We start from the raw sequence: 17,930 nt of genomic DNA on the forward strand, positions 1-17,930 counted from the left end.
AATATAATGTAAACCAGCCATTATATTGAGATATGATGTGGGACATTTTTAGCTGTCAAAATGTGCTTAGAAATGTATAACAAATGCCAACATGATACTGTGAATTGTGAAAAGGAAAAGACACAAGTTCTGCTGTTTGCTGTTGGCAGTAAATGTCTACTTTTGTTTAGACATTATTACTACAAAAGCCAAGATAAGATTGTGATTTGCCAAATGTTGCATTGTGCTGTCCAACTCGGGTTTTGAATTAAAATACACATATGCCAAAAATTATGTTTATATAATTTGGTATGTTGTGTAACAAAAGTGTGTTAGGTAGTCAAGTTAATGAAATTATTAAATTTTGGCAGAGTGGTGTTAAATGGAGTTTATATTTCATACTGGTTTGGGAGAGAGTGGGTGGACAGAGAGTTGAATTCTACTTCATATTAATTGAAATGGATTAAGCTGTTGATGTAATAATGCCTGTAAATAGCAATTAACTGCTATGTGATGGTAGGTTTTTCTAAAAAGACAACTTAGAAAGAGTTTGTTTCAAAACAGAATAGTCTAAAGTGGAGCTTTTATTCCCTGTAAGCAAGAATGTGTGCAGCCAACTTCCCTTTTGGACAGGTGAGATGTTGCTGGTCCCAAGAGAACTGTGTGCTGGGTAAAAGGTCTTTTAACTCATAGTCCAAATCAAAAAATGAGAGTTAAATATTTAGTGGCAGAAGCTGGCCCGTGGCAATTAGCATACCTTATTATCTTCTGTCAGATGACATCTTGCTTTTCAAAATGAGTATGATCTTTTCAATTTTTTGTAAATTAGTCTACAAGTACAATTTAAAGTATCTCATTCTTTATATCAAAACCCTATTGTAGTCACTTGGATAATTTTCCTGAGGTTAAATATCACTTGGATGGAGGAGTTTGCAGGATCAGCTTTGGTTTCCTTGCAAGTTGCCCAGGCACTTTTAGTTGGACAAAATCTGCAGACCCCAGCTTTTATGAGTTATGTTTGTTGTTTATTTTTCAGTTATCAAGATGACCAGTTATATGTTTCATAAGTAGTTTTTTGATTAAGAGTGTGGCAAACAAGCTCCATTCGTCCCTTGTTTGGTTTGACACCCTTCCTGGATGCTAACACTTAATTAGTCATTGTCTGATGGGAGGAATTTGAGTAGCTTGTTGGTTTTGTTTGTTTATTCCATCCCATCAGTAAGTACACTAGTGTAAGACATATCTTGAAACAGAATATGATGTGAAATGTCCATGTTGAAAAAATTGTTCATTATGGGTAACAGAAGTTAAACGATTGCAATATTCTTAATTTCATGTTGATTGTGCAATGAGACATGACACTCCTCTAAATTACATATCAGAAAAAGAGAGGGATGGGTTGAAATTGTAGCTAGGAATATCTCTGAAGTTTTAAGGTAAAATTAAACACTTTCCTAGGAAGAAAGTAAGTCAAAATTTGAAAATACAGTGTATTTAAGCCAGTTTGAAATAAAGTTGTCTGAAAATCAACAACAGCAGTTGTAAAGGGCTTGTGCTGTCAGTCTAGACGCATACTACTCTTTCTTCTGAGCATTAGCTTTCTAGTTTGGGTTTCACTGAATAAAAATGTTAAAAGAAAATTCAAGCTCTAGAAAGATTTCCACATAGACAAAAATACCAGCCCTGTTCCTTTTTGAATGATTTGTATAAACACTTGCAACAACTCAGTCCCAAAATGTTCATTAAAGTCAATGTCTGCTAAGCTTCACAATTTCTGGCTTCACTGTGAATGTTTCCAGTTGTTGCAAACTAGGTAATTGGGGTTTTTTCCCCCTTTTACTTAGCATATTTTGCTGTAGCAGTAAGCAAAGAGGCAGGTAAAGATGTTTTAAAGTATTATTTTATTTGCATCAATTCAAGCCAAACCTTAACAGCTTGTATTTGTATGAAATCTTTCCCTTCGTATTTATTTTAAATTAAAAGAACTTTAAAATCTTTGATGCTACAAGCTAAGCGTTTGGGTATCCACTGATAGTGTCCAAATGTGCATACTTTTTTGCACATTCAAGCAGTTATAGCTGTTGTCCAGAAAGGTATGCTAAATAATAATCACTCTGTTCACATATATTGCAACAAAATAGTTAGGAGTAGATAAGAAAGGCGAGACAAGGCCCAGAACAATAAGATAAAAGATGAGAGATCTGTTTATTTAAAACTATGAACAAAATGTCATCATTTACATACATCTCATGAGTATTTTCTTAGTAGAAATATTTATATAAGATGACCAGGTCTGACTGCCCAGCTGTAGGAGAGTATTAGGTGTCTTGTAGTGTTATGGATGTAGAGAAACCGGAGGAATTGAAAAGAGTAGGCATGAGTATGTGTGAGTGTGTATATGTACAAAGAACAGATTAAATAACAGATGTTACCCTACTCAGGGTGGCTTACTGCAAAATAGCTTTTTTTGTTGTTTTATTAATTAATCGTTTGGCTTGTTATCTAGCTGCCTGGTTTTGTTCTCATGGCTGCAGTTTTGCCTAGATACACACATGCATGAACATATATTGCAGGGGATTTGGAGGAAGGATTTACAGTAATTTACAAAAGTTAGCCACATGAAATAAAAGCAAGGGCATTCCTGTTAGAAACCTGGCTTCAGCTAGTGTCTGCATAACCGCTGTTGAGTCTAATGAATAGCAATGGAGCCTGGTATTACGAAGTGCAGGGAATCATCAAAGGTAATAAAATTGAGATCAGACCAAAGCAGCATCTGGGAGTGAAGTTTTAAGTAGCAGACAGGAATGTGTACTAATTATTGCATTGTTAATATGTTGCATGTGTTGGTTGAGTAGAGATGGTGTGACTAAGGGCAGGCAGTAGCACAGCCAGTAGCCCTGGATTTTATCCATCACAGATTCTGTATTAAATCTCCAGCTGCTTTATAACTTTCCTAATACGACATATTCCCATGCAAAACCTGTCTGTCCAACTGAGCACACCACTTCTTTCAGATGTCACCAAATTTATGTAACAGCCTAGGACCATTTGGCTTCCTGCTAAACTGGATTGAAAGCTTAGAAGAGACAGCTGGACAATGTTTCACTGCTACTAAAATATTTGCATTGTATACATCAGACACTCAAGTTCATCAATGTGCTTTGATGGCTTCTTTCCTATATATGCAGGAGGAACATTTAGTTGAGATGATGTTGCAGCATTGCCTTCAAACACAGCATTCTAAGGTGTCTTTTATCCCTAGAGAATACTGTTCTTCAGTCTGTTCCTCCTTTTTATAGATCAGGAGGCTTGGAGAAAGTATTGTTTTCTGTACAAGGTGTGCCAAAGAAATACAGAACAAGCACACTTCACCAGCCAAAAAAAAATCTCTTCGTCCTGAATTTTACATGTTTATTATTTGAAGAATCAAAGCTGTGAAATTAAATGTAATACTAATCAACCTGTTGAACAGAATAATACTTAGAAATTGCACTTCAAATTTTCAAAGCTATAGCAACATAAGCTAGTTAATGTTCTGGAAGCACAGGAAGCAATAAAAGTCCTGTAGTGCTCTGAATGTGATATAGCAGGATAACATAGTCAGCTTACATGTCTGCATAAGAAATAGTCTTGAATACTAGCTGGAGTAATAGTGTGGTAAGTGAAGCCATATTTGTTCTCTATGAAGTCTTTAAAATTTCAGGCCTTTGCCATCAATATCTGTTTCAAATGCAGAAAATTCACCTGTTAACATCACTGCTGTTTGCATCATTCTCAGTTAATGTCCTCTTCTGCTCCGAGACTTCCTTGGGCTATCTGATGTCAATGAAAAATCATAGGATTATGACAGATGTCAAGGGAATTTGCCTCTCACACCTAGTAGCCTTGTGAAGCTCTTATGGAAAATTCTTGTTTTTCATGCCAGTTTGAATGTTGTCTTCATGTTAGGGAAATATTTTAATTGTTTATAAATGGTACAAAATTGAATTTGTCTATCAAGGGCATTTGTAGGATGTGGTATCGAATACTTCATGGACAGTCTGCTAATGTGTTTGTCAATCCATGATGAAAAATTTTGGTTAGAGATAGTGAAAAGTAGAGAGGCACTGAAAGACCTCACATCACCATCCCTTTGACCTGGGAATGGACTTGCATTTTTTATTTGATCGGGAGCATACGTCAGGAACAGTCATGTGTTGTTGTGGCCCCTGTCACAGGGCCATCAGAAAAGAAGGCAGCAGGGCACAGGCTGCCAGCTTGATTATGGTGCTCTGGATCTGCCCTATGATATTCAGGATTTTCTCACCCCAGTCTTAAACTATCAAATGACCAGATGCTATCACACTAAAGAATTTACATTTGAAAAGAGAAGGGGGAAGTGTGCTGTAGCTCTTCTGGGCTTTGTTCATTCTCCTGTACATTATTTTTTCCAGGCTGCCAGGACTCCAGTTGGTTTTTTTCTATTCTAATTTTGCTCTCAGACTCTAGTGCTGAGGAAGTCTGATTTTTCTTTTTTCCCAACTCTGTGGATTTTGAAACCTATCTTGTCACTATCTGTTTTGCTCTGTAACATATTTTACTTTGGACACAAATACCCACCTATCTGATTCCAGTGGTAGCAGTGGCTTGGTCAGCCTCCTTGGTGCAGAATGGGAACACTTTCGAAATCTTGAAATGTTTCCTGGGCTAGAGAGATGGTTTCCCACCCAGCTCTTGCTAGCAGTCACATATTTATCCATGGAATTCCCATATGGCTTTGTGGGTGGTAATATGTAGAGGGCAGCTTTCCCACCACAGCAGTTTTCCTCAATAGAGATTTATTTCTCTTTTGCTCTGCAGAGTTTTCAATCTTAATCACTGCTAAACTTAGACCTGGTGTTTGTAGGCCAATATTAACTGTATGAGGAAATAGCCTATATTGAACCTTACAGCTCCTTGGATACCCATTTGTTACTTTTGTCTTTAAAATTGGATAATTATTTTGAAAGTTTCCTCATCCTGACTAGAGGCTGAATAGAATGTACAAAATCCTGGCACCAAGGCTTTCATTACAAACTCCAGCCTGGAGGCAAATTGGTGACTCTCTGAGGGTTGAAAACCTCAGCCATGCAGAAAGCAAAGAACCAACAAAAGCAGAGTCCTCTGGCTGACTCCTGTAGATGAGAGTGCTGCAGTGCTCTGTGTACGTAGCAGGGGGCAGACAGCAGTCAACTTTTGGAATCTTTGTCAGCTCTGAAGTCAGCACTCCTCAGAAATTCATGGTACAGAAGTATGGGAGCAACAGGGTCACACTGAAATTGATAAATACCAGTTTGAAAATGTTTTCCATTATATGAAGATTGGCTGGAACCAGACTGAGTGTCACATATCTTGCCCTGTTAACTTGTGAGCTGAACCCAGGAATTTGAGATGTGTACCTGTCTTTTGTTATTAATGTGCTCGAAGGGGCTGGGAATTCTTTTGGTTTCAGTCCAGTGGTTACAGATCTTAGCTCAGTTAGAAGATGGCTTTCTGGCAAATATCGCTTATTTTCATACTCTGAGGAAATATTGTTATAATATTGTGGGGGAAAAGGGAAAGAATAAGGCATCATTCATATATCCTGTCCTCACTTGAGACCTAGGGTACAAAAGGCACGCTGTGGCCTTCCATGGCAGTCTGGTCCAAAGGCAAATGTTGTGGCTGGAGACAGCAGGCAACCGTCTCTCCTTCTCTTGTAAGGTGCATGAAGTACCACTATCCCACTCCCATCATACTCATGGGGCCTAAGTAAACTGTAGGCATCAATGTGTTAAGATTTTTTTCTTCATTTCATGGAGCTCATTGGAGGTTTCATACCCACAGGCCAAAACTGGTTTTAAAACAGTAGTTTTTAACGATATTACATGATGATCTTATATAAAATGTAAAAGCTGTTAGAGGTGTACGTGTCCATGCAGAAACCTCACAATGGCATGCTAATGTGTATTATCTGGCTCAAGTCTGAATTTTTGTTTTTAATTTTAAGATTGCTTTCAAAGTATTGTTCTCCTTTAACTGCTTAAAATTACATGACTGTCATCATCTCACCATGTCTTGTTATTTCATAGGTGCTACTGCCTAGCATAATAAAAGTATAAACAAAACAGGAGGGGAGACCAGTTGAGTCTAAACTCTGTATGGAAGTTAAACACTGCCATTCAGATGTTGCCGTACAGCTGTCTCTAATGGATGATGTTTAAGCAAAAAAAGAAAGTAAATAGGACCAGTTAATAAAGTACACCAAAGCAAATCTGTCAGTTGCAATTCATAATTCATTTCATTTTGGTTTACGTCAATAAGTTATCCCTGTATTTCCAACCATCAGAAAAATGAAGTCGTGAATTAAAACTAAATGCAAGTTTATATGTAAGTAAACACCTAGTGAATGCAACTTCCATTTTCCTAATAAAACAGTCAGAAAAAGAATTTGATTTACTGCTGCTGCAATTGGAAGAAAGATTGCCCTAAATTTTGTATGTTGTTTGCAAGCTAAAGACATGAGATAGGTTCTCCTTTATAGTGACCTTATCCTGATTTAGTCTTTCCATAAAAAAGTACTGAATATATTTGAAAGTACACTTAAAAGATGTCAGGCTGTTCTTTCATTGTTTCTAGTTGTTTGGTGGTTTGGGGGAATTTTCTTTGTATGAAGAAGTTGGATTCTGGGACCACAAGTGCTGCTTTATGAGGTGCTGTATGAGCACTTAAGAAAACATAGTCTCAGCACAAGTGAAGCCTTTCACTTGTGTCTTTGGAAGTGGCAAGGGAAAGAGGAGCAGGAAGAGGATATGTCAGGAACCGTCATCAGACTGGGGATTTCAGGATTTGTTGTAATAACTGTAGGACCTTAACCTTAGAAAATGAGGCATTCGCACCTGGTTTAGGAACAACAAAAGGTTTCCATCTCTGGTTACAAGCTTAATGTAAAAGAAGATTGAGTAGAACAACTGCAACATGGTCTGGAGTAAGCTGTGCCCAGGCACATTTGTCAAGTTGGGTGAAAGGCATAAGAGACTGGTTCTTGGTACAAACTCAGAGAATTAGACTGAACTAAGGGAACTGAGCACTGAAAGGCAGTAGGAAGGGCCCTTGCCCCTCCGTTTGCTTGAATAACTTAGTGGCAGTATATTAGAAACCAGTTAATGCATGTTAGTGCCTCTTCTTTAGAAGGCAAACTCTCAGAATAAACCTTAAAAAAGATTTAAATTCTTTTAAACTTCAATTTGCATAGTTCTGATTTACCCTCTTGTTTCTTTGGTCAAAAGCACTAAAGAACTCTTGCTTAAATCCAAGGCAAAAGTTTTCTTTATAATGTAAATCAAAGTTATCTTCCCATGACACTGTGGTGCAATCTCTTATTAGTGATAAATATAGAGTAACAAAATATACTGCTTTCATTTTCTTTCCTAAGTTGGCAAAAGTTAGTTTTCTGACAGAGACAAAGTCAGTGTCACATCCTCACGGGATTTTATGCATCTGTTCGTTGTATTACACCATAGTAAGAAAGTAGCAGCTGAAATTGCAGGACCTGATGTCATTCTCCTTCAAACCAGCAGTAGTTTTCCCATTGATTTCATTGGAAGTAGGGCCAGTTTACATTTCACTGGAGTGTAAACCCCTGTTTTCTGAAGAAGAATGGCACTTCTAAAGCAACTACCTTTCACAATCTTCAAGTATTAAGAGTGTCATGCAAATTTTATCTCATACAAAATAATCCACTGAAAAAATACTGCCCTAGATAGAAGTCACCGACAGAGGCACCACCCAGGGGTGGTCTTGGTGCACAACAGATCTTAGTAGAGAGACTACTTCATTAGCAGCAAGGAAAACCTTTGCTCGTTTGTCTTACTGTGGCATTTTATTTTATTCAGTTATCGCAATATCATAGCAGTGTGCAAACTCACAATTTCAGACAGCTTCTTGGATGCCTTAGCTCCAGGCTTATTTATCTCTGTTGAAATTGCTGAAGTCTTTTTTGTGGTTTTAAGTAGCCTCTTAATTTGGTGTCACAAACAGAAATAAAGAAGAAAAACATTTTGGGGGCATTAGTCCTTTGTGGATTACTGCAATGTTCAGCAGGTGACAAAAGCGCTTGACATCCCCATTTGAAAGTCACTACATCACTGAAATTCCAGAAACCAAAAACTTCATTATACCACCACTGCCTTTACTTTTCATCCCATTCACAAAGCCCAAACAGCCTCATATCCAGAAAAAATTAATTAAAAGGGTTTTTATACTACCAAAACAATATCAATAGAGTAAGACCTCACTGAGCTGTAAAAAAGGATACTGTATTGATTCCAGGGGAGCAGTTCTGGTATCAACTAGACAAGGGTTTGATCCTTTTATTTTACACAAGTTTTTGTTTGTCTTTGTGAGTGGGATGGCTTAATAGTATTTTTGCTATTTTGTTTTTGGTATTCAAATATTTCCCTTTAAGAGGTCAAACAGGAAATGCCCCCTTGCATATGTTTGCTGAGAATTGTTGTTAGAGTGATTATAATTATTGTTTTTTGAAGAAAAGTATGTCCTTCATTGTAGATTGGTAAAAAACAACTGTTGACTGTGTCTGGTACAGACACAGCTGATCATCAACATACACTGTATCTGGTACGGACATTACTGGTCATCAACATACATTAATATGTCCTTTTGTTATGTTTTATTTTACAGACATTTTCTGTGTTGTGTGTATATTTTCAGATTGTGATAAAGTAGTATTTATTCTGATTGCGAATTGAGTTTGAGTTGCAAGGAAAGGGACTTCACCGAGATACATGCCATTAAAGGGTCCAGACTGAAGTTCATGGAAGTCTTTCCACTGACTCCAGTGAACTTTAGATTTGGTCCCTAATGAATGTCAAATTAAAATGCCCTATTTTCATAGATTACTTACTTAAATTTACTGCCCTGCACTTTTGGTTCACAACTGGAAGATAACAGCAATAAGTTTCAACAAGAATTTCAGTTCTCCTGTGTAAATCATTATTCTATATGAGGGGTTGGTCCCAACATTGTTAAAATGTGGCATTAAAATGCAGGTACTTCTTTGTGAGATGAGGAAAAGGAAAATCTTTCACACAAACAGTTGACTTTTATTTTGGTTTGTTGGTTTTTTTTTAAGCCTCTTGTCTTCAAGAGCTACTCTTTACCTTAACTTTTACACAGGAGTTTTTAAATCAAGTTTAAATGCGGTTCCAGATAAATCAACTTCTAACATGGCTGTCTTGGCAGAATATTTGTTTTAAGTAGACCTAAGAATTAAAATGTGGTTTAGCTTAGATAAAAAGGTTGAAAAGCCCAGAGACTGTTACAGCTTTGTTTCTCAGAGTACCACAGAAGATTCCCATTCTATGTTTCCAAGCTTTAATGATCCATAAAAATTACTGTATGCTTGGGATGGATGACAAAGTATCAAATTCCTTGCTTTGCCTTAGACACAAGCATGCATCCTCCTGAAAAATTATCCTGGAATGCAATTTCAACATGACTTTGAATTCATCCTTGACAGCATCTTACTCTGAACACAGTTTTGTCTCAAAGGGCCCTACTGGACACATGGCTGTCCTCAAAGATTCAGGTCTCTGACATCTGGAGACGATCTCACTGTGATTGCTTTCTCTCATCTCCCACCAATCTTCGCTCAAACAATTTCCAACTCATTTTTCTCACACAAGCATTATTATGCCCAGAATTTTTATCTGCACAAAGAAATGGTAACAGTACAAAGCTATGACTCATTGAACAAAGCCTGTCAGTATGAATTCTGAAAACTGTTACCTTCAGAAAGCTTTGTTTGGTTTCTTCTAGCCATGTTAGTCTTTACTGACCATTTACTCCAGCTTTTGCAAATGGCATTGCTGTTTCTTGTCTGTTCCTTCTCACCTTTCTCACACTTCCAAAAAGTCTGTAAAAACTATTATACCGGCGTTTCCACTCTCTGCTTCCAATTCGTGTGTCAAAACACGCCCAGAACACTGTTGCTAATTGACCTGGCCACACTGTCACAATGTTAACTTGTGCTCACTTATCCTATTTGTTGTATCTTGTCAATATCTTTTTAGGGTGGAAACTCTTGGGACCAGGGTCATTTCATGTGTGAGTACAGAACTCTGCAAAATAGGATGGTAGATCCAGCATGAGATCCCCAAGCACCATTGCAGCTAAACAGGAATACCTTTCTATGCATGCACTTATATACATAGCCTAAACTTTTCATGTTAGGAAAACTGTTCTTGTCATTGTAAAGAAGCAAGGCACATGCTTTAGATGGTTTGTGCAGGACCGTCTGGAGATATGGTTATGGACAAAGATCTGGTGTAATTCACTCCTGTGCACAAAGCCTTGTGCATATTAAGTTCAGCTTAAGCATATTTACAAGATAAAAGGAATCATTTTGTCTTGTTTTTCCATTAGTATCTTCATCCCCTACTTTCAACATCCTGAAGACGGCAAGGTTGTAATGTCTCTTCCATCTGTTGATAAACAAGGACAGACTGTGATTCTTTACAGTGCCCTCCTGCTTGTGTAGGACACAAACTTTTTTTTCCACAAGATGGATTCAAGCATTTTTTCAGAAAAACACCACTTTGTGAGCTGTTTTTCAAAGGACATAGAGTCTTAAAGGCAGGTTTTAGCAAAGAAGTGGTATTTTGAGACTTCTGTCCTGTGGTAGCTAGCCACACCTGCCCATTACATATTCTTTACTGAATGGCATCAAAAAAAGAAATGGGATGCATTGCTACTGGCTATTATCAGTCAAAAAAAAATCAGTTTGGGGATCTGCTGCTGATTCAGGACAAGAAGGACTGCTCTTTGTGATTCTGACTGCTCTTAGATTCTTCTGCTCATTCCATTCAACTTTTTCCTTTTTGGCTTGTCCACACAACTAAAAATCAGATAATCTAAAAGTCATAGGATATAATTATTCTCTTCTTCAACATTCACTTTAAATGCATGGACATAAGTAGAAAATGGGTTAAAATTTAACATGGATTTTCTGAAAGGGCATAATGTCAGGGTACTCTGATATCTTTCTTTGATCATTATTTTTTTCTGGACAAGGAAAATAAATGAGATCTCATCTATCTGGCTGGACTTCAGGAGAGCTGATACATTTTTCAATGCTTTCACGAGCAACTTGGCCAACAAAGCAGATTAAATTTGTGTGACACACAGGTGTGACGCTGAGAAATCTTGAAAATACAGAGCAGCAGTAGTATATAGGAAGTATTTAATGAGATTGGTAAATGGAGAGGTGGGAGGAAATTTGATAGTTTAAAGAGCAAGTCATACCATTATGGGCCAGTAACAAGAGTATATATTATAGGCAACTATTGACTAATCTGAAAGCAGGATTTCATCATACAGCTTCATCACAGAATGAATAAGAATTTCTAATGTGATGTAGCCATGAAAAATACAAACACAAGCCTCTAGTTCTGATTAGGGAGTTGCTGTAGAGGTGGAGTAATTGAGGTTCCATTCTGGCACTGTTAAGAGCTCATCTGAAATAAAATGCATGATTCTAGTCAAGAGAAAAATGGAAATGGGAGCTGAGGCAGACACAAAGCTGTGGATAGCTCTGCAATGGAGAGGCACAGTTTTACCAAGGAGTCTGAAAAAAACTTACTTGTTTAATCAAGCAAAAGAAAGGCTGAATGAAGATGTAAGACTTCTCTGTTAATATATCTAAGCAGGAAGACAAAAATGAGTAACCCTACAGCTATGGAAAGAGATGGGATGACTGCTTACTCTAAAAGAGTCTAATGATACAGACGAAAATGAGTAAAAACTGACCCTTTAAAAATTTTGCTGGAATTGATATTTTTTAACTGAACAATAAGGAGATTTTTGAAAAGCACGTTCAACAAAAGCCTAAGCAGGAATTAAGGTTTATCAGTTTATGAAATGACTATATGATGCAGTTGCTTCACATAACAAGTAACTTAACTCAGCTTTACTCCCTACTTTATACTACCATGATTTAAAGCATCAAACAGGAATATTTAATTTAAGAATAATCATTTGGCATTTGTTGGTTTTAGTAATTTTGTTGGTTCTCAGTGCTTGGTACTGTTTAACACTCCTCTTTGCTAACCACAAAGTATCTGCAGATTTGTATATGCATTGTTATATGGCTTAATGAACAGTTATTCAGATTCATAATTTTTCCTTTTTGGTTTTGCTAGAAAATGGTGGATGATAAGTTAGTTATTTACAAGATAATCAATTACATATGGCTTTTGTCAAGCCACATTTGGAAAGAAATTAGCATGTAACTAAAAAAATTCAAAACCAACAATTTAACATTGTTTTGTTTGTTAAATTACATTAAATGACATTATGGTGGAAACATAAAGAGTAATTTGTCAAAACATGCTTTGCATTTAGCATGAACTAATTTATTAAGCAAAAGAAGAGCATGCAGTTAGTGTACTGAACTGGCTGTTTCTGGTTACTGTTTCCTTTGGGTTTTTAAAAAGTCGTAGAACTCATCTTCTGACACCTTACTTTTAATCATCAATTTCTTTCCTGTTAAAAATGTTACCATTTTTCAAAATCCCAGTCACTTCTTAACTTTTAATGGATGAGTTACTGACATGAATAAGTTGAATAAATCTTAATGAAGAAGTTATTTTCGCTGCTAAAACTCTGATGCAAAGTGTTTTGTCCATGTCCTTTACTACTCAAGTGTTTGACATCTGACTTCATTAGCAAGTGTACTACTTCATTTAATACCATGATTTTAGTGTCAGTCTTAATATGTTGTCCTACAGCTGAACTTTCTCATTAAATAATATTTATTAAATGAAAAATAAACCAGATAAGTAAATAACATGTTAAAAGTAAATAACATGTTAACATTGATTCTTTTCTAGTTAAAACAGATCTCATGCTGCAGATTTGTATTTTTCCAATGATACAAAAGAGAGACACGGTGGACAGTTTAATAATGGGGAGTGCTGTATCGTTGCCTATAATAATTACTTGAGCAACTTCCATGATTCAAAACTGTCATGGTTTAACCCTGGTGGGCAGGTAAACTTCACACAGCCACCTGCTCACTCACCCGCCCAGTGCGACAACGGAGAGAATCAGAGGGGTAAAAATGACATAACTTGTGGGTTGAGAAAAAGACTGTTTTATAATTTCTTTTAAAAGGAAGAAACAAAGAAAACAGTGAAGAGGAAAACAAAAAAGACCAAAAAAAAAAAAAAAAAAGAAAAACAAGTGGTGAAAAAAACTACCTAAAAAAACAATTGCTCACCAGCAACCAACTAACGGCCAGCCAGTCCCTTAGCAATGGCAGCCCTGGCCAAATGCCCTCCCCAACACTCTGGTCAGTTGGGGTCATCTGTCCCAGCTGTGTTCCCTCCCAATTATTGTGCGCCCCCAGCCTGCTCACTGGTGGGATGGGGTGAGGAGCAGAAAAAGCCCTGACTCTGTAAGCACTGCTCAGCAGTAGCAAAAACATGCCTGTGTTATCAACACTGTTTTCATCACATATCCAAAACAGCACTATATGAGGTACTATGAAGAAATTTTACTCTATGCCAGACAAAACCAGTGCAAAACCCAGTATTGCATTCAGACTTTTGTACACCCCACTACAATCAAAGTAATATATGTTTAAGTATCTAAGAGCCAAATGCTCAATCAGTAGGTACTGAGGAGGCATAATATTATAAAGGGATAGGGGGATGCAGGGTTGAAAGAAATTCAGCATTGATTTTAGTGGAAGCAGATTTAGCATGAGAATGAACTTGTTTACATTTAGGCCAATCTTAAATGTCACTGTGCGTTTATCTTATTTGCCCACTCTACTGGCACAAATAAAATATTACTGCAATAAACAAAGCAAATAATGTTGCCTTGGAAGTTTTATGATGAACTGTCAGTGTTCTTGCATACTGTAATATCCAGTAATTCTGCAATATTCACTAAACTCTGATTTTTATTATTCATTATGTTTTCGGGGACCTGAGCCTTTTTTCAAGCAGTAGATTGTTTCCAGTGTTGGCAAGACTTCCAGGTTGTAAAATGAAAGTATTTTACATAGAGAAGTCAGAAAGCAAGCTTGAGATTTAACTATACCTGACACATCTCTACTAAAGCTGCTGTCACCACTGTATTTGCCAGCCCTGCTTATGGCTCACAGGAAGAAAAACTATAAACTCCAGCCATTTTGTGCACCCATTTTCAGACACTGCATTTCATAATTACATTTCACAGTTCCTTTTCAGCAAAGCCAGCCAAATGTTTCATTGCAATCTCTTCTTTAATAATGAAGTGTCCCTGTAGAGACAAGGTTTTTGATGATACTTTCATGAAGTGTTTGAGGTTAGTCTGTGAGCATGCTGTGTGAATGCACTTCAGCCCTGTGGTGAAGTGCACATTGCAATATAGTCCAACAATTTCAGTTTTCATTTTTTATTGTCTTTTATGTCACTTGACAATGTTTCTGCTTACTTATACTGAAAAATCATGCATTGGAACATCTGGCAGATGGTTTCTGTGGTGTGGAGAGAGATGCAGACACCTGCATCAATAAGCTTAATATTCATCAACTAGATTACTATTAGTGGATATTATTATCTTTAGGGATATGTCAGTGTAAACAGATGTGTGATCTGATGTCACCAAAAACAAATCCTGTTTTACAGATGTCTGCCAAAATTTGGCTAAACACAGCTAAGCTGAAAAGATACCCATAATTAGTGAAAAACTGGGAATACTTTCTGAAAGACATCCTTCTTTGGTTCTAGCTGTTATTTCTTTTGTTTGCTCTTCCTCCAGATGGGAAATAGTTTAGGCAAGATCTATCCATTAAACAACATTGACATCTGTCTTGTGGGTAGAAATATGAGAAGGGAAGATGAATGGTGTCTCATGCCTCTGCTGAAATACATCAAATTTTAAGAGAAGAATTCACCCTGTGCCCTTGGATTACATAAAGTATTTACAAGAGGTCACTATCATTTTGCCTGCATGTAGAATCCTGTAACTTTTTTTTTTTCTACATAATTTTCTGTATCAGAAATATTCACTACTAGCTAATGCACTTTATACATGTTCAATATAATTTGAGAGTATGAACAATTTGATAGCTGTCCAGCTGTTTGGCTTCTGATGGGAAATACACCAGGGATTTCACATCCAGTTAGATGTACTTCAGAGTTTAGGAGTACATTTCTAAGTTAGATTTGAAATGCTCAATATATATAAGAAGTTTTCTTAAACAGTATTTCAGTAGCTAACATTCATATGGTTGGATCTATATTTTTATATCATGAGGTACATATATACACAATGATATATATGTTTAGTACATATGCAAAAGTATGCATGTGAAAAAAACACTTTTCCTACATGCAGTTTAATGTTGTGAACAAGGTGATACTTGCAGGTGCATAAAGATATAATGTCTATCAGTTCAGTTTTGTTGCTGAACTTAAAAGTCATGTGTTTTTTAAGTAAAGGGACAGGTAAAACTGTTCACGGCAGCTTAGCCTTTACAACCAGATACCAGTTTATAAATACTATCTGAAGACATGATATGATTGGAACAAAAGTGGAAACATCACTGGTCAACTGGACCAATGGCCCACAAAAGGATAGCATCTAATGCAGGAAAACAGCTAAGCACCGAGAATCAGAATGAGTCAAACTGAAAGGGTGAGGTTTATTCTGGAGAAGAGACAAAAGTATTTCTTCACTGTGGTGTTACAAAGCTGTTCAACCAGCTTTGAACTAGCTAGCCTGAGCATCAGCAGCAATCAAGCCACTGGGCTGAATTACTCTGCAGAGCTAACACATTGCATGCTGAGCACCTAGAAATGCGTGGTGCTAATCCTGTTATGCTAAACACAGTACACATACAAAATAGGAGGCAGTTCCTCTGAAAAATGTGATGACATTAAACGGATTATTTGTTTGGGTTTTATTTTTTATCAGATACAGTGTAATGCCTCTAAAGGCATTACTTTAAAATCAAACAATTTAAATCAGTGCAGGCTCCTAGCCCACATGGGAGTTTGTCACATGGGCAGGGCTGCTCACTCAGATGGTGAGATGTTTTAACAAGCGGACAAGTCAAGTTTCCTTTTAAAAAGTCTCTGTACTGCATCAACTGTTGCAAAACCTCTGTAGTTTTGTTTTAATTGTTCTGGTAAGTGATGTTACCCAAGTTTCTCTATAGTCACAAACACTAATGAATTCCAAGGATTTCAGAAGAGCTGTTTTCAGTTTACACTGTGGTATTTTCATTTCTCTTTAGCAGTCAAACTCCTACCTCCAGCACCTACACATGCGATTACACATGTTGTTTCTGCACATCATACATATGCATTACTTAGAATTTTATTGTCACAGATGTTCAAAAATCAGTGTTTGAAACCAATGCTTGTTTGATGGAAATGAATGCCAAAGTTACTTTAGTTTAAGTCAGTATTCACTATTTTAGCCTTGCATACCTAGAAGTAGTTGTAGATGTGCTGCTTTGTTTACCATACTGATTTATCCTGTGGTTTCAGGCAAAGCAACGGAGGGATAATGGAGGATAATCTTAAGGAGTAAAGAATTAGGCACACTTTCTATTTATCTCAAAGGAGCAAACATGTTAAATTTTTATATTAAAATTAAACATATACGGACTTGATAAATCTAATAAATTACTGATTAACTTAGTTAACTTAAAAATATGTACACTTGGGAAAGGAGACTGAAAATGCCTTGCCTCTTGGATTTTGCAAGTTATGTTTTCTCTATCCCCCCCCCCCCCCCCTCCCCTTTTGTGGGGTGAAATTTTTGCATTTATTTCTACCTTTCGTAGAGTGTTACCTGCATTTAGTAGTTCCTTCATACATGAGCTATGTGTATCGCTTTTGTGAGAAGAAATGACACTCAAATCCAGTTATAGGTAAAATAGCTATTTTTATCTTGAACAAAATTTTTGCATGTTTAGAGTTTTCTGCTTGCTTCTGGCTGAAATTGTTTGTTGCATTTGATTTATAGAACTGATTTTTTCCACAATAAATCCTATAGCCAGTATACAGCATGTATACTCCTGCTGTCCCCAAGCATCTATAGTTTATTTCCACCATCCTCATTTATTTTTTCTGTGGTAGATAAATGGTCACCAACTAACAAAAAATGTTTAGTGATCTTAGCTCAGATATTGTAGCATTTCTTATAAATGTTAAATCTCTATGAACTCTATGTCACAGTTCAAGGCTGTTAGGAAGCTTTTGTTACAATTCAGCTTTTTTATGGTTTGTTTTCTTGGAATTGCACTGCAATGGGGAAGACAAGAAAAAGGCTCTACTGATATCTGAAACACATCAAAGGCTTAAGAAACTAAACATGCAAGACATGCTTTTGTTAACATGTGCTGTATCACCATCTTTAGCAGTATATACAGCTTCATGATTTGACAGAATTACTATTTTGCTGCTTACTGATGTGAAAATTTGATACAGTAGGAAAAAATTGTTTCTGGAGGGAAATCTCATTTTTTACAAAAATTCTAACCTAAAAATACAACTTTGAAGAAAAAGAAAAAAATATAGATAATAAATTGCTAATATACAGCAATTCTTAGAGTTCTTAATTGTATGGAAAGATAATAGCATCTAGTCTGACTGCTTGTATATCGCAGCCTATTGCATTTTCTACAGTTAACACTGCAAAGGGAACAGTAACTTCCACTTTGAGCATAACTAATATTTGGCTAATCATATATCCCAGAGAGGCATTAGTCTTGGTTTAGACACATTACTATAGAGAGAATCTTCATTTTTTTGTTTGATAGCTAGTACCAAACCTTGATCAAAATTTTTCATTAAAGTGCTTTCATTCTTAATGAATTTTCCTGGATTCAGCTTCTACAATTTGATCTCTGCTGAGTCTCTGAGTATTTTACATTA

At 36.5% G+C, this 17,930-nt stretch overlaps 1 protein-coding gene across 4 annotated transcripts in view; it reads left to right on the plus strand.

The window, feature by feature from the left end:
* Nucleotides 1-17,930, plus strand: part of FGF10 (fibroblast growth factor 10) — an 80,469-nt gene that overhangs the window by 35,937 nt on the left and 26,602 nt on the right. The gene's annotated exons all lie outside the window — the stretch shown is intronic.

The sequence above is a fragment of the Accipiter gentilis genome, chromosome Z, assembly GCF_929443795.1.
Source record: "Accipiter gentilis chromosome Z, bAccGen1.1, whole genome shotgun sequence".
NCBI classification, from domain to species: Eukaryota; Metazoa; Chordata; class Aves; order Accipitriformes; family Accipitridae; genus Astur; species Astur gentilis.